Here is a 22,092-nt window from a genome sequence, read left to right on the forward strand (position 1 = left end):
GCCTGCCCGGGTGTCAGCAAGAAGTAAAGGGAGGATCTGGCTTCCCCTCCTAGAGCCTCAGCATCTTCATCGGAAAACAAGGTGAGTGACTGGATCATTTCCAATTTCCCTAGACTCACCTGTTTAGTGCCCTGAATGCTCAATTTCCGAGGCTCTTCAGTCTCCAGTTCCAGAATGTGATCCCTTGGAAGGCTCAGAGCGCCCTGGGAGGGAGAATGGGCCAGAAGAGCCACACTACAGCCCAGCAGTTTACAGGCACCAGCCTGTGAGGTCAGTCAGAACGAAGTTCAAAACCTAACCAGTCGCTGACTTGCCCGTGACCGTGACCGAGGGACCGCAGGAAGTCTCTCTGCCTGGGTTCCTCTCCAGACGACGCGGATGAGAATGGGGCTGCCTTCTGGGCCACCTGGGGAGCAGATGGCTTGGTAAAGGACCTGCCCTGCAGGTCCTCATTCTGCCTCCCTCCCCGTGACCCTCATCTGCTCTCTGCCAACTTCCCAGGAGTGTGAGAACAAACAGGAAGTAGCGGGGGCTTCTTGGAAAGAAAACTCTATAAAAAGCCTGGGCAACGGGATGACTTCGCTTGAAGACAGAGCCCTGGGCCTCTACATCCCTGCCCCCGTGGGCCTAATGCCAGGTTCTCTCCTCCTGGCTCACGCAGGCACAACCCTGGAGGGACCAGAGGCAGGGGCAGCCCAGACGAGGAAGGGGCTGGCTTCTTGACGCACGCAGCCCCCTGTGCCGGCTCTTCCACCGCCCTCTGCACAGAACCTCCTTTCACCTCTTCTGGGCCTCGGGAGGATGCATGAGATCACGTCTGGGAAGTGCTCAGAGCTCCCCAGAGAGAAAAGAACAGAGGGATCCAAGGTGGGATTAATTATGTATCAATGTGCTCATTTATTAACAGTTCGATTTACTGCAGGGGCCAGAGTGGGACATGCGTGGAGCCTGGTGTCCGAGAATCCAGGCCTGGTCCTGGGCCCAGCCATGAATACATGTGGGTGCGTCACAGCCCCCTGGACCCCAGTTCCTGTAAAAGGGGGATAAATAACATCTGAGAGATGGGGGGTAGAGTATGACACAGACAGGTGTTCCCTTCCCCGCGAACGGGGTCACCAGGTACCAGACCCACAGTGTTGCCATGAGGAGCGACAGTCGGGTGCAGGCCGTGATACACATCAGGATCATTACTGCTGATGTGGGAGTGGCAGCTGGGGTTACAAGGACTGTCCATCCTGGGGCGGCCACCCGTCCCTGACCTGCTGGAGGGAAGGCTGGGCAGGGCCTGGCGGCCACAATGACCTAAACAAGTGACAGCAGACCAGCGCCGCCTGCCTCTGCATCTGTCATCCTCCCCAGCTGAGAGGTGCTGGTGGAGGGACCTGGGCTCCCCACAGCCAGGAGCCAGACGCACCCGGCCAGCTCCCCAAGGGCCAGGATGGGAGTGACCAGGCAATGTCCAGCAAGCTGTGCCCACCTGGGAAGGCTGTCCCTAAGCCTTCTTTCGGCCACCCTCTGTTTACAGAGCTCTTTGCCCACGGAGGGGGCCACGCAGCCTCTTGGTGACAGCCTGCTTGTCCTCACGGCTTATCTGACAGGTACCAAGTGGCAGGGAGACCACAGGCCGGAGCAGTGGGTTTGCTAAAGGCCACAGTGCAAAGCAGGCTGGACACCCCACGGCATGCCGAGGTTCCTCATCCTCGCAGGACCAGAGCCACCACCCGGTAGGCTGGGCAGAGGCAGGGCTGCCAGGAGGGAGGCACTGGCTCCCCCCCAGCTAATGCAGGCAGGCCTCTCCCTGGGGTCCCAGCTGCAGTGAAGAAAGGGCCTCTTCCCCGGGATGCCAGATCCAGCCTGCCTCTGTCTACCTAATCTATTCCCGTCAGCCGCGAGGAGCAGGCCCGTGGCCTCCAGGAGGCAGCAGCACATCCCCTGGTCAGCGACCACCCATGAGGCAGAGAGCTCAGTCGGACCAGAGAGCGGGCGCTGGAAGCCTGCTGTTGGGAGGCCAGGCAGAGGGGCAGGCCCAGGGCCCGAGAAGAAATCGTCAGGTTTCTGGGGCTGATTCATCTGAAAAGGGGAGAAGGGCAGGGCAGGGCAGGGCTTGGCAGAGTCCAAGCAAGCTCCCCCCTGGCAGGCGGGGGGCCCCGAGCAGCAGCAGCTCCGGGAAGGAAGGGGGCAGATGCGCCTGAGCAGGATGCTCCTGGCTCGGGCCCGTGCTCCTGCCCAGTCACACAAAAGTCCCATTGATGCCACCCCTCGCCCCCACACTCTTGAGGCCAGTGCCCCACATAAGGGCTCTGGGGACCTCTTCTGCTCCTTGCTGCCCGTCCAGCTGCCATGGCCACCACTGCCTTGGCACGCCAGGCATGCCAGGCCTGGCACTGCCGAGTCACATGCTCCGCGCGGGCGACGCCAGGCCCTGCTGGGGCAGCAGTGGGCCTGGAGGGCTGGCCCTTACGGGCAGTGCAGACCTCCTTGGTCATGCAGAAAAGCTGGAAGCCCAGAAGCGGCGGACCACCTGCCTGCCACCCTTGCCCAGCCTCACCCCACCCCACCCCACCCCACCCCATCTTCCTGGAGGGCAAATCCTTGGGCAAACAGCGAGCCAGGTGTGAGTGACACAGCAAACGCAGGGCTGGGAAAAGCAAACACTGCAGGCCACCCCTCTGCTGGGCCTGCTGCCCTACAGGATGGCACTTGGCTGTTCACGATGGCCGTGCCTGCAGCTGCTGCTGAGGCCCCTGGGAGGAACCTGAGCGTGGGCTGGGGGGAGGCGGCGGCAGGGGCGAATGGGCGGGGCACAAGTCCTCAGGGAGCAGGGCTTATCGTGTTTGGGTGCCAACCCCCCAGGCACCGTGAGCCTTCTCTAGGGGACAGGGTACGTCATCCAGAAGGAGGTGTGCTGAGGAGGGTCAGGCTGCCCTGCGCCTGGAGCCTCTGCTTGGCCACGTCCTGGCTGGGGGACTCTGAACAAGTCACGTCCCTGGCTGGGGCACTTAGCAGTGCCCATCTGAGTGGCCCTTGGGAAGGTTAAATGGGACGAGGCCTGTGTGGGAAACACTTCGAGCGCAGTTTGGCACAGATGAGGGTCTCAAAACATGGATGCTGTGCCCAGTGTCACATGGACGTAGGGTAGAGCCGGGGCAGGTCACAGAACATGGGGTGGCACTCCGGAAGCCTGGGCACCTCACCCTCCAAGGGCATACTCACTTCAGCTATTCTGGGACCCCACTGGCCTCAGCCTCCAGGGCAGACTTCTCCAGGGGAGGCTGCTCCAGCAGCAGGGGGTTGCTCCTGTGGGCCCCCAACTCAGTGCAGCCACGAGCCAGGTCCCAGGATCCCTGCAGCTGAGCCAGGCCTATGCCACCCCTGTTCCCTATACAGGGCTTCTGCTTCAGGGGAGCGAGGTTTCCCCTTGCAGACCCCACCCTAGTGATGAACGGCGCATGCTGATGAGGCAGCCTGCCCTTCATCTGCTCTGCTTTTTGCCACAGCCAAGCATTCTGCGGGGTCAGAGCACTTCATGCCTCTGTGCCTTTGCACAGAATGCCTTTTCTAATCCTGCTCGCCTGGGAACTCCTCAGCCTTTCAGGGCTTAGCCCAAATACCACAGCCTCTGTGAAGCCTCCAGAAGCCTGTGAACCCCGAAGCAGACCAGATCGGTGTCCCTCCATCCCTCCTCTGAGTACCCTGGCTCCTCACCATGCTGGGAGCTCCCGGAGGGCAGGGCTGCACCCTCTGCCTGCATCCTCGGCACCCAGCTCAGGGCCTGGTGCTCTGCAGCTGCCCCAGAAATGTCAGACCCGGGGGCACCTGGGTGGCTCAGTCAGTTAAGCGACTGCCTTCAGCTCAGGTCATGATCCCAGAGACCCAGGATCGAGTCCCACGTTGGGCTCCCCACTCAGTGGGGAGTCTGCTTCTCCCTCTGACCCTCTCTCCTCTCATGTTCTCTCTCAGTCTCTCCCTCTCAAATAAATAAATAATCTTTAAAGAAAAAAAAAAGAAAAAGAAAAGAATGTAAGACCAGGCCCTGGGCCTGCTCCCTCATTCCTCTGAGATCCTGCGGCTGCAGATCCCTGGCTGCAGCAAGAGACTCAGCACGCGAGAACCAGGGCAAGACCGAGCTTCCCTGACAAGCAGATGGGGGCTGGAGATCTCCTCTCCTTTGGAGACTTGATCTGAGCACCTAGCTTCACCCACAGTCACAGGTGGCTTTGCGGCCTTGCAGGCTGCCTCCCCAACTTGGAAAGCAGACACAAAGTTAACAGGAGGGGTGAGCAAAGGGATGGGAAATGCAACTGGCACTGCAGGGAGAAAGGGAGTTGTGGCTGCCATCTGCTATGAACAAGATGTTTGGGGACATGCACTCCTCAGTTCTGAGGTCTCCCCGCCAACTCGGGGAGGGTGAGCCGCCCCTCTGCAGATGGGAGCCGGCAGCTTAGCCAAGCCCAAGAGGTGCCAGGAACCCCTCCTGCCCACCTGGAGCCCCCGGCTGTCCCCCTCTGACCTCTCGCTACTCACTCACCTGACCATGGGGCCAGGAAGCCAGCCCAGGACACAGGCCATGCTGCCTCTTCCAGGGAGCCCCCCTGCAGGCTTTAGGGAGCCAACACCACAATAATGGTGATAATAAGGGTACGATTCCAGTCCAACTATCTGCTGAAGGAACTCTGGGCCGTCATCTGACTTGTCCCATCATCCTGGAGAGGAGGGAGGAGGAGACAGAGAGTCCAAGGGGGGGATCACTGTCATGCTCCTCACTGTTTAAGTGCCTGGCCACCTAGATGCCAGGACAAAGTTCTGGGGCCCTCCCTTGTTCTCTAATGCTGGGGGCTTAGTAAATGACAGGAGAACATCGGGGTATGAAGGAACCTTCTGGGCCCCTGAGTCACATACAATCATTTTAGGAAGGAAGGTAAGGGCCAAGGATGCAGATCCCCTGCCCTAGGCAACACTGAGGTCAGCCGTGGGCCAGGAGCAGAACCTGGAACTCTACCCCGCTGCCCAGTTCCCGGACCCTTGGCAGGCTCCCGGGCAGGGCTGTCCTCTGTCCTTCAAAGAGCGCTGCCCTCAGAGGGCTGGCCCTGCCTTAAGGGCCACGGTGGTTCAGGCCAGGCCTCCCCTGTGCCTTGCCTGTCCACGCCGCCTGCTCAGGCCACAGCCAGTCAGACTCACTGCTGCCCTGCCCTCTTGGCTGTGCCCCCCAGCCCTGTCACTCAGGAGGCTGGGCCCACAGGCCACATTCCTTCCCTGGGCCACCCTGCCCTGTGCCTGCTCGTGGAGGGATTAGTGTGGCCAAAGGGGCCAGACGTGCTTGCAGGGGTTTAAGTGGCCTGTTCATCAGACACACTGGGGCTGCCCCGTGGCACCTGGCCAACAGAAATGGCTCCGCTTCTCACCAGGCCAGGCCGTGGGTAGGGGACTGAGACGTCTGTCCGCTGAGACTGAGCTGGGCCAGGGGCCCAAATGTCACCCTGTGAACCTCAGCCGCAGCAGCCCGGCCCCTGGGGAGATGCCAGGCCCCTGCTATTCCAGCCTGAAGAGGTCAGGGGGTGATTCTTCCTCCCATCAACAAGGGGAAGGCAGAGACTCCGGGGCAATCATTCCGAACTGTACATCCCATCCCACTCCCACAGGCCTGCTCGCGAGGCGCACACTCCACATTTCTGTCTGCACAGCCCTCCCCCAGCCCCCCTACACCGTAGCTGTGACACCTCCACCCCGCTGCCAGTTCTCAGCTGAGGGCGGCACCAGCAGCTGGGGCCGAGGAGGGCCCCAAGATGTGCTCCAGGGCATCTGTGGGCCTGGAAATCTCACGCAGACTTACGTGAATTCCTCTGGGGTAGGGGGGACAGCCTGCAGTGTTTTTTCCCTTTCTCCAAGGGTCCTTGGCCCCTGGCTGGGTCACTGTGCTGGCTCCACTTCCTGCCTCCCACAGTTCCCCCCCCCCCCCCCCCCCCCCCGTCTGTGCAGTGCCTGGGGATCAAGGGAATCAATGGTTTCTCTATTCTCTGGAGGGAAGGCATTTCACCCTTGGGTGGGGGGGAGACTCTCGCAGGGAGGCAGGGAGCAGCCCTGCTGGTGCTCAGGTCCCTAGATGCCTCCTCAGCAGTCCTCCTGGGTGGGGAAGTCCGGTTGCTGTGCTTGATGGAGAGCGTAGGGTCTCCCGCCCCATGGGGGGCCTGCCCACAGCCAGCCTCAGGGACCTGCTCCCCTACTCCCGGGACTGCCTCCATGTGAGTTGCTGCAGCTACTCAGACACCTTCACAAGTAATTCCTGCCTGGGCTGCGGCACAGCCAGACCGGGGCTGAGTCAGCCAGGGAAATCCCAGCCCGGCGCCCGCTGCTGGGTGACAGTTCCGCTGACACCTACGGAGTGGGGCACCCAGCCCCTCCCGGCAGAGGGCGAGAGGAACACCCGGGCTCCCCCACCCCCATTTCCTGTTCCCTGAGAGGGGAGCCTGGCGGTGGCGGTAGGGAGGAGTCACAGTGCCAAGGAGCCCTGCCATGAGGCGCTGGCCCTACAGGCTCTTCAGGCCTCCGGTCCCTTATCCTCGGCATGGCAGTACGGGAGGAGGTGGGCGCATGGTCTCCACGGGCCCTGGTAGCTCCTGCCTGGGACTCGTCCCCCCAGCCACTGGGTACCCTGCTGCCAGGGCCTCACTGAGCCAGGGTCACGGACACCCCCACCTCACGCCTGCGAGGCCCTGGCCCCCGACTCCTGCCCGGGCACCCCCACCACATGCGGCCCTGCATCTCAAGGAGGACAGGGTCAAGATGGCAATGCGGAAAACAGGCCAGGAGAGGACCAGCCTGGGAGCCTGAGAGGGGAAGGCCAGGAAGGACGGGCACAAAGGCGGCTCCCAGCAGGACACCCTGTCCCTCAAGAACCCGGGCCAGGTCCCCATAAACCAGCCAGACCGGTTGGTGCGAGTGGCCACTTCATTGCTGCGGGCTGCGCAGGGGAGGGGGGTGTCTGCGAGATCCCGCCTGGGGCAGCTGCAGGCTCCATCTGTCCCGCGGCAGATTCTGGCCAGCGCCTCACTGTCCACCCCATTACCCCATTCCCTTCCAGCCCGACTCCTGGCCAAGGCACAGGAGAGGAGAGGGAGGGGAGAGAGATGTTCTGAGCATGCCCCCCACCACACACTGCCTCAGCAGGCTCCGAGACCAGGGCAGGAGACCAGACCCAGGGCCCGGGAGTGCCAGATGGGGCTTCAGATCCACTCAATGGGACCTTAAGAAGGAGCTTCCGGGAGCCACCGGGGTGGCTCAGTCGGTTGGGCATCCGACTCTTGGTTTCAGCTCCGTCATGATCTCGGGGTGGTGGGATGAAGCCCCACTTTGGGCTCTGTGCTCAGCACGGGTCTGCTTGTCCCTCTCCCTCTGCTCTTCCCCCCCAATACGCACATGCTCTTTCTCTCTCAAATAAATACTCTAAAAAAAAAAAAAAAAAAAAAAAAAAGGAGCTTCTGGGGATCAGAACATGGAGGTGGCAAGCCCTATCCCCGAGGAGCTCACAGTGCAGAAGGAAACCCACATGTAGGCCAGAGACCATGAAGCTATGATGCTGGGGACCCCACAGTGGGGACACCTATCAGCCCACGGTGGACAGAGAAGGCTTCCCAGAGGTGCTGGAGGCTGAACAGATCACTGCCAGGAAGAAAAAGGTTGGAAAGTAAGGCTCGCTTGTTCTGTCCTTGCCCCATAGAAAGCCTCCCAGAACCCCAGAGGCAAATGCACCTTGTTCCTGGGCCAGACCCCAGCCAGCACAGAGCCCTGCCTCCCTCACCTCTGCCCTTGCAGGGCTGTGTGCTGAGCACCACCATTAGCTCCCAACTCCTGCCCCTGGGTTGCTGGCAAAGCTGATTTCCACAGGCTCCCTGGGCCAGGGAGGGCGCAAAGGGCAGGCACACCCTTGGCGTTACCTGGACAGGAGCCCCTCCACAGCTGGGGAAACGAAGCTCGAGTTCAGGTTGCCCCTGCCTCCCCACCCCCACCCCTTTGCTCCTCCCACCCTGGCCGGGCTTCCCTTCTCCAGGTTTCCTCCTGAAGCCCGGGCCTCCTGCACCTGCTGGGCAGGGAAGCCCGTAGTGGGAGGGGCCCAGAAACCCATCCATTTCTTTGAAAAAAGACTGAAAAGATGTGGCTACACAAATCCCATGGGTTTACTTAAATGTCTTTAAAACAAATGGCTTGAATGGATTTCTCCCAGCCTGCCTCCTCCCTGAGCCACTCACTAGAAAACAGCTGAAAGGGCCAGAGACTCCGGGCTGCTGGGACCTGACGGAAGCGGGGTCTCGGCCGCCAAGCCGCACAGGGGGACTGGGATAAAGCAGCTCTGGCCAGGAGAGCTGGATGGCAGACACCTGACCCACAGGCAGCACAGAGGCTGCCCCAGGCTCGCGAGAGACCAGTAGCGGATTCGGGACTGTCCGGTGCCCTCTGGCACTGGGGCCTACTGTCTTTCCCAGCACCACGGGTCCCCTCCCTCCAGCCGCCCTTGCCTGGAGGCCCAGCCCTGAGCAGCTGCTTCTGCACACACCCTCCCGGGGCCGCTGGGACAGACAGGTGGGGTCTTCTTGGACAGCACAACTTGCTTAGAAAACCAGGCAAGGGGGCAGGAGTGGGAAGGTACGTGACTCCCCGCAGGTTGGAGCTGGAAGGGCCTGGGGGGAAGCAGAGCTCAAGCCTCTGCGAATCTTAGAGATGAAAACCCTAAGCCCAGAGAAGCATGCTGATGTGCCCAAGGTCAGCGCAGCTATGCATCCTGTCCAGTCCCTGGCTGCATCCAAACCTCCACTCAACCATGACTTCCCAAACACATCCTATATGCCAGACTCTGGAAGAGAGGTTTAGGTGCCTGCCTAGGTGGCCCCCTGATGAAAAGTGAACTCTGCCAGAGGCTTGCAGGCTGGGGGTGGTGGTGGAGGGGTGCTCCCACCCCTCCACTCTCCCCTCCCGGCTCCCCTTACATGAAGTGTTCTCCGCCCCTGCCAGGGAAGACTCAAAGCAAAGAGGAAGTAAAAAAAAAAAAGGTGGGAAAAACAGTGTGAAGGACTGGGCACGGGAAGAGGGGATGAGGTCACAGCCTGGAGGTGAGGGGGACCGTGGTGAAGGTCACCCCAGCAGGTAGGTCAAGTGGAAGGAGCACTGTCTTGGGAGTCTGAGCCTCTCACTGGGAAAGGTGACCCAAGGACCCTGGGCCACCCATGCTTATCTGTGTCTACTTTTTTCTTATTATTACCAAATACATGTTCTTTATAGAACACAGAAACAAAAAATAGGAGAGAAACAAGTCACCATGATCCTCTTAGGAAAATGATTAACTATTAACATCCGTCTAGTCTTTCCTCTGTCCAAATATGGGATCATTCTGTACCTCCCGCTTTTTTCCACCGAGTCGAGAAGGTGAGCATTTCTCCTCATTAAACACCATTCTGGCCCCATCTTCCCTCACCGCTGTAGAGCAGACCAAGTCCTGGCGTACGCGAGTTCATTCGCCCAATTCCCCACCGGTGGTTGTTCCCCTCTTCTCGCTGTGCGAAAACCCCACAGCTGGGCCCAAGGCAGAGCAGCTGCAGCCCCCCAGGTGGGACGGGCTCCTGGCCCCCACCTAGTGCCCCCTTCCCACCCCCCACCACCAGCAGAGGCAAAGCCTCCTGCACAAGGTGGGGAGGAGTGGAGCATGGGGGCCCTGCTCTCCTCCACAGTGAGTCCCAGTGACTCTCAGCTGGAATGGCAGGGAGGAGATGGATAAATGCAGATTCCCAGGCCCCACCCAGAAATTCTGAATCCACTGGTCCGGGGTAGGGCCTAGGGACCCATATTTGGAGCAAGGCCCACCATGGCCAACCCTGGGAGATTCTGAGGCTTGGGTTAACCAGCCTGCACTCAGAGAAGCCCTGCTCTAGAGGGTGAGGCTCAGCAGTACCTCCCTGACTGCAGTGAACACAAGGAGCACCTCAGAGCTGGTTAAACCGTGGGTCTCCGGGCTCTGCCCCCAGAGATTCTGAGCCGGGGGTGGGAGGGCATGGATTCTGTGTCGCTAACCTGTTCCTAGGTGCTGCTGCTGGCCCACAGGCCACTCAGGAGCACGGAACTAAAGCCAAGTGGGCAGCAGGTGCAGGCGACGGGCACTTTGCCTGGGTGGATAATCCCAGCTAGCTCGCATGAAGCACTTCTATGGGTCAAACACCATGTCCTGGCCCCTCAAGGCGTGGTCCGTGAGCCACATCTCTAGGAGCAGATCTGGGACCCCAGCCAGCCTCTGCAGGGATCCGCATTTGCAAGCTCCCTAAGTGATCCGTGTGCCCATTAAGGCAGCACCATGCTGAGTCGTTAACAAGGAGCATCCCACATCATCCTCCTGACACGCCTTAGAAGTAGGTCAACGAGTCCCCTGATTTTACAGATGCAGCTGAGAGGTTACATGACTTGGTTAAGGTCTCACAGGTACCACGAGCCGGAGCTGCAGCAGGAAGGAGGTGGCCCAGCTTCAGAGCCTGAGCTCCTAACCCCACACCTCAACACTCCCAGGGACTCCCTGGCTGAAAACCCACCACGCAGGTGGGCTCGAGCTCTCCACTTTGTAGAGGGGACTGGGAGACTGGGAAACGGTGAGCCCCGGGGCCCAGGCCGTGAGCCGTGCCCGAGTCACAGTCCCTCCCAGCCCCTGGCTCACTCGGTCTGCGACACAGAGCTGGAGCACAGCGCCTGGGTGGGGGTCGCACCTCCAAAGCCCACAGGCTCTGCAGACATAGGGGGGGGGGGGGGGTGGGCAGGAAATGGGAAGTGGGGCGGAGGAACCAGGAACTCGGTTTGGTCTGAGGATGTTCTTTTTTCACAGCCAGGCTCAGTTCTGTGTGCCTTTTGAAAGGAAGTAGAGAACAGCTGTGCTCTGCCCAACGAGGCCGGCCTCTTTCAACCTTCCAGTTGCTGCCATTTCCAATTACAACTTCAGAGGGCTCCTCTAATTTATACATCCCAGGATGCACTGCTCCAGCTGCTTTATGATGGGAGTTCGTTACACCATTAGGTTAAACTTTTATAAAGTACTGAGCAGGTGGTGGGCTGGGTTGTTCGGCTTAGTTACCGCTGCCGGAAGCCTGCTGAATAGGGTTCACCTGGGGAAGGGAGGGGGCCAGGCTCTCGAAAGGGGCCAAGAAGTGGAGAAGGCAGCTCCAGAGACCAGGGGCCCTCCACGAGCCCGTTTTTCGAACCGTAAGGGAGAGAGCAGGGAGGCAGCATGGAGAACAATCTACAAGCGCTCAGCGTTACTGGCAGGGGGCATGTGGGGTAAGAGAAACAATCTTGTGTGAGCTTGAAAGCCGCCTGCCGAGGCCAGAGAAGTGCGGGGTCTGAGGAGGTAGATGGCTGCAAGCCACCGAAGGCCTACATGTGGGGAATGACAGGGCTTCCTGGCGGTGGCGGAGGCCACTCTCCCAGTGGTGGTCAAAGGGAGCCTTCCTTTTGTAGAAGCCCGCTCTTCCCATGGCTCAGAGGGTCCCCAAACCCGATGCGAGGTGGGAGAGCAAGAAGGAACGCCCCGAGAGCAGGGCCCAGACAGATGAGGCTCTGAGTCCCAATCTGCCAGCAGCAAATGTATGGCCTTCAGTGGGTCCCTTCAATTCTCTAAGGAAGCTGAGGTCTTGGACCCACCCCTCTGCTGTGAAATACGAGGGCCTCCTTCCTAGGGGTGGGTGGGCACTGCCCACTCTCACTGTTCTTTGCATCCAATGAACTACTACATGTAAAGCACTCAGTACCGCACCTGGCAGAAAGGACTGGCTGGGAAGTGCGTGCTCACGTTGCTGGTGTTACATCTGTCCGACCTGTTACAGGTCAGTCCCCAACCTGGGAACTCCCTGAGGGCGACGTGAGAACTTTTATTATCCTCAGCTCCAGGCACAAGCTTAGCATGCAGCAGGTGCTTGATAAATGTCCCGGAAAGAACCGGGTTCTTTCCAGACAGAGGTGGAAAACAATTCTTCACAGCCTGGCCCCTGTCCCAGGGAAGGAGGTGGAGGAAGACCAAGTTCTTTTCAAAGGTATGAAATTGAAGCAACCTCTTGAGACAAATTCCTTGACTTCCCAGAAGGAAAGAGACTCCAGATGTGGCTGGTTTTCTGGTTCCAGGAAGCGGGGGTTGTCTCCGGCCTTCTCCTTCTGCGTGTCCTTAGAACCCAAGAGGATTTGCTGTGACTGGAACCTCCAGCCTCGGTTGGGGCCCCCACACTGTGGGCTCACCATGGGGGCCCGCCCCCTCCCCTTGGCAGCAAGGGCCTCCTTCTGCAGCCCCTGGAGTGGCTGTCTGCCCGGCAGGCTCCCAGGGCTGGAGGTGGGCGTTATGAGAGTCTGGATTTGTCAAGGTTGCCAGTGTTCTTGGCTGAGGGGCCAAATTGTGACCCCCAACCTCAGGATGCACAATCTGACCCCCGGGCCAGCTTCCCACTGCCGAGTGCAAATGGAGGGGCTGAGAGGCCACCACTCTGCACAAGAGGGTCGGAGCGTCTCTGAGGAAAGACACTGGCTTCCCCGAGGCCTCAGGACAGGAAAAGATGTACCAAGAAAAGCAGCCAGAAGGAAGAGATGCCAAGGGGAAGGAAACCAACCAGGAGAGGAATCAAAAGAACAGGGAAGGGGGGGGGGGACAGGGGCCAGCCTAAAAGAGGGTTGAAGCAGGAATAGGGTAAGATGCCAGAGGGAAGGTGGGGCACTGCCAGGCCCTGAGAAGTGGCCCAGAAGTGGGAGGGGAGAGGAGGAAGCCCCACGGGCCTGCCTGCATCTCTGGAGTCATGCTAGGGTTGCCTGGCTGCGGAGGAGAAGGGGAGCAGCTGCAGCAAAGGGAGGGTCCTCTCGGCTTAGCGCCCACCTGGGTTGACCGAGAAGAGCTGGAATAATCATGATAATTAATAACAGCATGTAACATTTATTGAGTACATACGATGTTCTTGGCACCGGGCAGAACTTCCAAAGTGGTATCTCACTGGATCCTGGCAGCAGCCCCATGTGCCATATTCCATTAGAGCCCCCATTTTTGAGATGAAGAAACTGAGGCTCAGAGGTCCAGTGACCTGCCCAAGCAGTAGTGGACTCAAATAAAGCTCCATCTTTATGCTAAAGTTCATGCTGGCAGGCCTATGCTATGCTAAATTTAGAGAGAGAGAGAGAGAGAGAGAGAGAGAGAGAGAGAGAACGAATCAGAGGTGGATAATCAAAGGAATCGAAGGGTGGCGTGGTCTTGGAGACCAGCGGTCCTGAGGGGTGAGGTGGGCAGGTGTCGACTGGGAGACCACCCCCCGCGGGGTGCCTGGGACGGGCCGGGACAGCCCCCCTCTGCTGCCAGATTCTGCGGCTGGCCCGAAGCTGCAGGGGGCCAGCTGTGCCAGGGCAGCGTGGGCCCCGGGATGAGGTGGGAGTTGGCTGACGGGCGAGCCCGATGACGGGAGTCCTAAACGGGAAGCGCAGCAGAACGCCCCCAACAGCAGTCCGGCCACAGACTTCCAACAGCAATGCCAGGCTTGCCTCACCCCGACCCACTGTCTCAGACCTCTGCCCGCCTCTCCGGGCCCCAGGGGCCCCTGGCAGCCTGCGCCGTGTTCCCCAGGCTGACGAGAAAGCAGCGGACGGACGCCTAGCCAACGCCCCGGGAACCCTGCCATCGGGAGGTGGCCAGCCTCACCGCTTTCCGGAACAGACGCCGGGCTCACCTTTTCACCGGGCTTTCCGCATATTTTGAGGGGTGAGGGAGGGTCCAGGAGCTGCTTGGCAAGCTATCCTCCTTCCTCACTAAACCTAGCCTGAACCGACCTAGTCAGGCTGCCCAGATGAGAGGGGTAGTGGGGCCCAGAGGCGCCAGGAGGGCCCCGTGCCCTTGCACACAACCCAAGCACCCAGTGCACGAGGGACCACCTCCAGGGACCTAGGGACTACTCAGCCAACCGGGACACCAGACTGCGGCCTGGCCCCCACTCGAGGGACCTCCTGCCCAGCTCTCGGCCACGCAGGGTCCTTGAGTAAGTCCTTGTCAGCTGGCAAGCCACGGAGTGCCTCAGCCCACCCAGGGTGGCTCAGAAGGTGGGTACAGATCCCCTGGCCTGGGTTTCTGCGTCCAGCCTTAAGCATTCCTGGCCTTCATGCCAGCTCTTAGAACTCACGCACCAGCAATCTAACCCCTGATCAGAACAGTGTCTTTCCTATGCCTCATCACCTTTGGCCGTGGGCACAGCCGGTGAGGGAGAGAATAAATACCACTGTTGCTAATATACAAACAGGACATCTGAGGCTCAGAGAGGCTGACGACTCATCTGAAGTTGCCCAGCTGGGTCAGGAGCAGAATCCAGGCCCAGTACCCTCCACGTGCCTTGCTGTCTCCCTAAAATCACCCATCCCACTTGAGTGGGCACTCCCGATTCCCAAACCAAAGGAGGGGGCCCCCCCGTGCAGGCCAACACTTCAGGCCAGACGTGAGAAGGAGGATGTGGCCACTGGATAAACATACAGACGTTTGATAAACAGCCCAAGGAGATGGTTGGAGAGCGAGCGAGTGCAGGAAGAGAATCAGCGAGTGCCCTGGATCTCAAGGCTGCCGGGGTCCAAATCCTGGTTCTGCCATCTATTAGCTGAGTGCCCAGAGCACATTTCTAAACCTCATCTACAGAATGGGTTAACATCACCTGCCCCTTGGGGTGGTCGGGAAGATTAAATGAGCTAATGCTTGAAAACTGCTTAGCACGGCGCCTGGCATCTTTGCGCAGGAAGTGCTATCCGGCTCTTATTGTTAGTCTTCAATGAGGCCATGGATTAGGGAGAGGGACATACTGGGGGATGGTGGGTGGGGGGCGGCTGGGGCTATGGGCCCTAATGTTAGCTAGGCCAGAGCTGGAGTTCAGGGGAGCAGAAGAAAGTCTTGATTGGGGAACGACACGTGTGGGGCCTGAAGGAGAGGCAGGGTTTGGAGAGGGGAGGTGAGGGTCCTGGGCTCACACCTGGCTCCCCTTCTACCTGCCATGTGTCCTCCCTGAGCCTCCTATAAGCCGGGGGGTCGGAGAGATGAAGGAGTGAGCAAGAATGCACCGTGTCAGATTATTACTGTATTATGGTATCATTACTGTTACGTTGTGGCTGAGCAAAGCCTCCCGGAGACAGAAGCCCTGGGGTCTGCTCAGACCCCCAAACCTGAGCGAGTCGGACAAAAGCCGAGTGCAGGGCTCTGTCCCCAGCGGCGAGGGGGGTGAGGGCCAGAGAAGCAGCCCCACAGCGCTCACCCCACCATGTATATAATGAAGGCATATCAATAATAAATGAACCTCAAGTAAGTCTAGGAACATCAATCATAAATTAATTAAATGGCTCCAGGAGAGGCAACGACAAGGGGCTTTTTCGGGATGGATTAGAAGCGTCCCCAGCCCCCTGCCTGGCGGGCTTCGCGGCTAGGAGCATCTCCTGGTACTGGAACTGGTGGCCCCTAAAACACAGGTGAAGACAAGCCCTGTTCTCCTCCCACCTGCCCCCCAGCTCAGAGAACTCTCAAACGCTGCAAGGGTTTTGATGAAACTTCCCAGAATAGTAACCTTCTGGGCTGAACTCAGGCAGGCGAAATTTTAAGGGGTAATTTGGTGAGAAAATGATCAAATGCCTGGAAATAAATGCCAGGAACCCTGGAACCCCCTCGATGGGTCCTCGGGGATGAGAGCAGCCTTGCAGGCAGAACAACCAGCCTCACGGGGGTCCCTGAGAGCCTCTCCTCAGACTCCCAGGCCGGAACAGACAGGAATCAAGACAACAGAAAGTTCTGATCCTGGGCTTGGCCTCCTGGCCCTTCCCCTGCCCACCCCTTACTGACCAAACGGACAGATCTCTTGGCTTCTACCTCCCCTCCATAATCAGGCAGGCTGGTCCTTCCCCCCTTCCTCCCCAGGGCCCTCCGTACCTGGGAACTGCCCTAGTGCCCACCGGCCTCCCTACTCCTGGCACCTGCTGCCAGATGCCTATGGAGGTGAGGCCCATGGAGATGCCTGCCCCTACCCTCTTGCTCAGAACACTTCAGCGGCTGCCCGTGTTTTCCACAGACCCAACCCTGCTGTCATGCTCCCGGGGACCCAGCTCCAAGTCACTTTGTCAACCCTCGCTTTTGCTGCTTCCATTCCATGTGCGCTCAAGCTGGACCACAACCCGCCAGCACCTCACGTTCCCGGCCACATCCCCCATTGCTGCCACTTTCTCTACCATCACCTGGATGGCCCAGATTAAAGGCCATCACCACCTAAGTCTCTGCTGACCTCCCTCGTTCAAGTTGCTCAACCTCCTTTGGCCTATAGTGGCCCCTCTCCTGGAACTGTGGCACAGACCTTTATGTCCATCATGTAGCTTCTTGATAGACTTCGAATACTTGGAGGGCAGAGTTTATACATTATAAGCTCGTATGCCCAATTCATCTCCATGGCCTCACCGAGCCCAAAACCCTGCAGGTGCTCAAGAAAGGACTTCTGATGAATTCCAAGTGGAAACCGTCCCCAGGGGTCAAGACATTATTCCTGCGTAGGATTCTGTTGACAGATAAGCAAGATTCTATCCAAGCCAAGGGTTGGGTAGAGCTAACTTCTCCTTATCAAGAAAAAGGTCATGACCTATCACATCTTCCTTGGTACTAACATATGCAGATCGTCATGTAACTGCTTTTCCGTAGAAAACATTCTGACTATAAGAGCAAAAACACCTGTGTGTGTGTGTGTGTGTGTGTGTGTGTGTGTGCGCGCGCGCGCGCGTTCCTGCTTTCATCATGATCTTTCCACTCGCCAGACATTATTAGGTCGTGGAATTCTTACAACCACCCTGGTTGGAGGTTTTATTGTCTCCATCTTACAGATGATGAAACTGAGGTATAGACAGGTACCAGGATTCAAATCCGGGTCTGTCTGACCACAGAGCCCCAAGTCTTAACGCCCAGGGCTACCATGCTACCTTCTGTCGTCCAAGTGGACTATCTCCAGCTGACTTCCAGGGGGGCTTGAGGAGGAGTACGGAAGTAGGCATGAGCGAGCACATACGGGCGTTGGAGAGCCACACCTCCATCCTGGGCTTCCTTCTAAGGAATACCGAGAAAGCAGAAAGGCTCCTTCCGTAGGAATCACAACCAGAGACATGCCCCCCTCCACCCAGCTGGAAGGCGCCCACCCCCCGCCCCACTCCCACTGTTCTCTCCTGCTCCGTGGAACCCAGCAACGCCCCGCTCCTCACACCCACTGACACCAGGCCAGCCAGACACAGGAGCCCACAAGTTCCCACACCGCCCCCTCAGCCCTCACTTCCCACAGAAAGCTCCGGGCACACGCGGCTACACACACGTGCAATCCCCGGACGGCCCTGCCTCGGAAACAGCCCCACCCCTGCTCATCTCAACCACCAGCGTGGGGAGGGCTTGGGCGTTCCTGCCAAACACACCCTCACCTGTGGCCACAGCACTCCCCTCCGCCTCATCTCCTGGACTGCTCCCTCTGCGGCCAAGGTCGGGGGAGGGGTGGGGGGGTGTCCGGGCGGTCTCCTGGGTTTTCCTCACCTACACGCACACTCCCCGGTCCACCCCAGAGAGATCCAGCCCAGCCAAAGTCAGAGAGGAGAAAAGGAAATCAAGAGAAACCATTTTCAGCCTTGCCCGCTGGGGAGGTAACCACATCCTGCAATGTCCCGGGCTCCGCGGTTCTAAAAGATTTATCTTCCCCTGACCACACGCTCATTGATGTTTCCCCCAGCGCTACTTGCTCGGTCCACTAGCACGTAATGTAAGGTGATTCCAGTGAGAAGCTGAACTCCGGTGGAGCGCTGGGCCAACAGGTGATTAAATCCTGAGGTCCCCCTCTGGTCCCTGGCAGGAGGGCTGGAGGAGGAGTGGCTTCCAGCAACAGGCTGTGCCTTCAGCTGTGGCCGGCTGGCCTGGCACCCTCAGCTCTGGTCCAGAATCCTCCGTCCAGAGATGCCCAATTCCCTGGCACCCCTGAAGCAGGGCAGCCGGGCACCATGATTTATGAGGCAGCTGAGGAACGAAGGTTGCCAGGAGCTGACTTAAGCAACTTTTGGAGAAACATGGACAAAGCAATGGGAATAGGACTGAGGACCAGAGCTGAAAACATCTCGGCCCTTGATGTCCACTCCTATGTGACTAGCCCCCTACCCCAGCTGGGGTCTGCTCAAAAGCAGCATCTGTGCCTAAGGACCAGGGGTGTTGACCGGGCTGGGCTCCCTGCTGGCTCAAACCCTGAAGCCTCGGAAGAAAGCTCAGCTCTGCTTTTGGGGAACGGAGGCCAGCTCCTCCTTGTCTCCTATCTGCCCCGCCTGCCACCCAGCCCTGCTGTGCAGAGTCCCAGCATCCCAAGCAGATGGCAAGGGGCGGCTGCAAAGGGTTCCCGAAGCCCAAGACCATAAGGCTGAGCCACAGATCAGAACAAACGGGCCGAGGTGTGGAGGGGGAACTGAGGGGACGTGAACGCTGAACATTCACAACGGGGAGGCTCCAGGCTGCCTCTTGACGGGCTTCCACTGTGGAGAGCTCCCCAAGCAGGAGCTGAAGTGTGGGCAACTCCCAGCAAGGCAGAGAAGGGCGCTGCCGGGAGCGTGTGGGACAGGCCTCGGAGCCCTCCCACCAACCTGGGAAGGAATGGTCCAGGAAGCCCTTGCCGGGGCCCAGGCAGCAGCCACTGCGCCAGGGTGAGTCCCACAGCGTGGAAAAGTCAGCTCACCACCCTGGGTCTGGCGGAGCTGTGTCCTTCTGCTACCCACGAGGCTTGACACTGCAGCCTGGACATGGGGCAAAACCCTTCTGCCTCAGGGAGCAAGCTGGTAGATGGGTTGCTGGCTAAAACAGACCCTCACACGGAGTGCTTGAGAAGTGGGCCTGAGCTCATGGGGTCTGTAATTCAGCCTGTTGTCAGGAACTAGGCCCCTGGAGGCAGAAAGCAAAGCAATTTGCAGCCAGCCTCACCTTCCCCATGTGGGAAGGCCCTTCGGATGGAAGCGGGGCCGTGTGGGGTGAGACGTCCTGGGGAATCTGTGCCGCACCCATCCGCCCTCGGAGGACCCCTCGGAGGGTGCCCATTGCCCCTTCTCCTTGCCCCCGGGTCCACTAGCACCCCCCCACTGCCCCCAGACCTCCTGTCACGCAGCCCCAACCTCTCTGGCAGGACCACCCAGCCCTGCATCCACTCTGGTGGCTCTGACCCACTTTGCTTTCCTCAGGCCACAGCCCCAAAAATGCTGATGCGACTGCTCCCCACCCCCATCCTCAGAACCCGGAGCCAAAGGAAATTCTCAAGAGAAAACACACACCCTTCCAAGTCTCCCCACCACACGGGCCCCCCAGATCCATCAGCCACATACACCTCCCGGCCCTGTGCGACCATGAGGCGTGTCTGCAGGGCAAGCGACAGCTTCCTCGTGCTCGGGCCGCTCCTGCAGGACAATACAGTTGCTGCGGCCACGCGCTCGGGACCGTCCTCGGGAGACCTGGGGCCTGGATCCAGCTCAGCAGCTGACTCACAGTGTCAACAGATCCCACTTTTCCCCCCCACCAGGAGCCTTGACACTCAGGGCCTCTAATTCCCTGTGACAGGCCCTCGACCTTCCGGCTGCCTTCTCCCCAGCACATTCCAGGCCTCCACTTCTATGGCCTCCCACCCTGGTCTCTCTACCTGATGAGAATCTCTGACCTTTGTACAGCCTTTCACTGTTTACAGAGCGTTTGTTTCCATGTGCACCATCTCCTTTCCTCCTCTGTGACCATTTGGTGACATGGATCTGAGAGGTAGTCACCTGCCCAAGGTCACACAGCTAAGACTGGAGTGTAAGTCTTCTGGCTCCCTGTGCACCGGGACGACACGCCAGCTTTAAGGGATCTCAGTGGAATCCCCAAGCACCTACCTTTTGGCAAACGAGATGCCACCCACCACCCCAATCTCCCATACCCTCCACATCGTTCTTCTGGACTCCTACTAAAGGCCTTCCCCAGGCGCAGCCCAAGTTCACCCCCTTTATTCTTCTACCCCGTTTCCACTGCCCCCCAGAGATCCCCAAAGTCCTAAAGATGCCCCCCACATCCGAAGACTTCCCTGGAACTCTAAATTGCCCCTCTGCGAGGTAGACGCCACGCGGCACAGAGTGAGACCCTCACCCAACGCTTCCCAAAAGACTGGTGGGAGCAGACGCAATCCTGGCACACTCCCAGTGGCTGCAGATTCATCTTTCAAGTAACCCCCCCCCCCCACCCCCCCCCCCCGCCCCAGTGATCCTCTGGACTCAAAGGCTCCCAAGCATCAAAGAAGAGAACCAGCTCCCAGCTACCCTGGAGTGAAGCATCAACCCAAAGTAAAGACAGGGCCCGGAGAGCACAGACAGATGGTGCACCAACTCTCCCAGTGCTCTGACACGGGTCACCTCTCAGTCCTGCACATTTCTTGTGACACATGTTCAAGTATAGTGATCGCAGCTGAGAACCATTCCCCCCTTCCTCCTTGTGCAAAACTGGATGAATACATGAGCCCAGGACAATGCTAGTACCTGGTCAGGTTTCCATCTGGGTCACCATTGGGTTCCTCATGGTAGAAGCATCTCCTGGCATCACTCTTTCATGTCCATTAATAAAGGACACCAACCTTCTCCCAGCCTTTCTCCTTCCTCAGTCCCGGTGTACCCAAGAGGCATTAAAAGTGGGCCCCGCTGACAGAGGCCATGACCCTCATCATCACCAGAGTGACAGGATGGACACTTACCCTTCCCATCGACCAGGCTGGGAGCCACGGAGTCTCCCCTCCTGGGGCCAAGCAGCCCCCGGCACCATGCTGTGCCAAGGCCATTTCTCGCAGTCACACCAGGAAGTCCTGTCATGCTGAGGACACTGATTCTTCATGTCCAGGTGCCATCATTCCAGACCATGTCAGGCCAGAACCATCCAACACCGTAGCACCCATGCCAGGAGCACCACCAGGCGCCTAGAAACTGGCCACCGACACCTCGAACCAGTCCTAGCGCGGTGCCCACCACCTACCTGCACACAGGGCTGCACCCGCCTCACACCTGAGCGGCCACCACCACACCAGGGCGGGGGTGAGTCTTCTGACACCCGTGCCAGGGAAACCACGCTGCCTGTGCCAGCCCCACGCTGCCCACGCCCGTGCCACGGGTTTCACCATCCCCACGCCGGTGCCAGGAGCTCCACGGATCTCACACCTGCCACCGGCGCTCGTGGCAGCCGCACCTCTGCCAGCGGACCCGTCGGGCCGGCCGCCGCGCGCCCTGGACCCTGCCCAGCCCGTCGCGCCGCTCACACCGCGCCCGCGCCCGAGGCCCGACCCGCCGCGCCCGCGGCCCCCCTTACCTCCCGCCCTCCGCAGGGCTCGGCCCGCCGCCGCCGCCGCCGCGACCGCCACCTCCATCCTGGGCTCCCCAAGGCCCCGATTCACTAACGCCGCTTCCGCAGGGCGCCGGCGCCGGCGCGAAGGCCGCCTCCGCCCCCCGGGGGACGCTGCGTCCTTTACGTAAACCCCACTCCGCCGCCAGCGGTGACCATGGCGACGGTCGTGGGGCGGCAGCGCCCCCTGGTGTCAGGGAGGGGAGCGGCGCCGAGGCCGGGGCCAGCCGAGCCTTGGCAGGCGCGGGCCCGCAGCGTGGGGGCGGTGGGCGCCCGGCTCTGGCCGCCGCTGGGGCTCCGAAGGCGGCCGGCAGGGGCAGGACCCGCCGTGCGGCAAGCGGGGAAGGGAGCGCCTGGGTCCACCTCCTTCAGGCCCCGCGTGACCGGGTTTAGCGTGGGAGAGGTAAAAAAGCAAGTAGGATCACTGGAGAACTGGTTCATTTAGGGGGAGGAAAGACAGAGATGGGTTCCACCTCCTCGGGGTGACTGAGTGGTCCGTGAGGGGTCGGAACACTCCATCACTTGTGTCCTGCCGTCGTTCCCCATCCCCCCAGTGCCCAGCATCGTGCCTGACATCCAGAGGGGCCCTTGGTCAATTGTAAATTCCTGGTAACTGAAGAAAATCTCCCCTCCTATTTGGCTTCACACACACACACACACACACACACACACACACACACACACACACA

General features: G+C 59.7%; 1 protein-coding gene across 5 annotated transcripts in view; it reads right to left on the reverse strand.

The window, feature by feature from the left end:
- Positions 1 to 21,501, reverse strand: part of DAGLA (diacylglycerol lipase alpha) — a 62,419-nt gene extending 40,918 nt beyond the window's left edge. The window contains exons 1-3 of one of the 5 annotated variants that reach the window (XM_073883635.1): positions 21,371 to 21,443; positions 4,529 to 4,703; positions 120 to 406 (exon numbers count right to left, since the gene is read on the reverse strand). The gene's annotated coding sequence lies outside the window, so the exon portion shown is untranslated. Of the gene's footprint in view, positions 1 to 119; positions 407 to 4,528; positions 4,704 to 21,040; positions 21,289 to 21,370 lie in introns of those variants that run through there. The other 4 variants (XM_025878770.2, XM_073883634.1, XM_073883633.1 and 1 more) reach the window with 4 other exon arrangements.
- Between the last annotated feature and the right edge of the window lie 591 nt (positions 21,502 to 22,092).

The sequence above is a fragment of the Callorhinus ursinus genome, unplaced genomic scaffold (assembly GCF_003265705.2).
Source record: "Callorhinus ursinus isolate GAN/ISIS: 27379988/994484 unplaced genomic scaffold, GSC_fseal_2.0 scaffold51, whole genome shotgun sequence".
Taxonomy (NCBI): domain Eukaryota; kingdom Metazoa; phylum Chordata; class Mammalia; order Carnivora; family Otariidae; genus Callorhinus; species Callorhinus ursinus.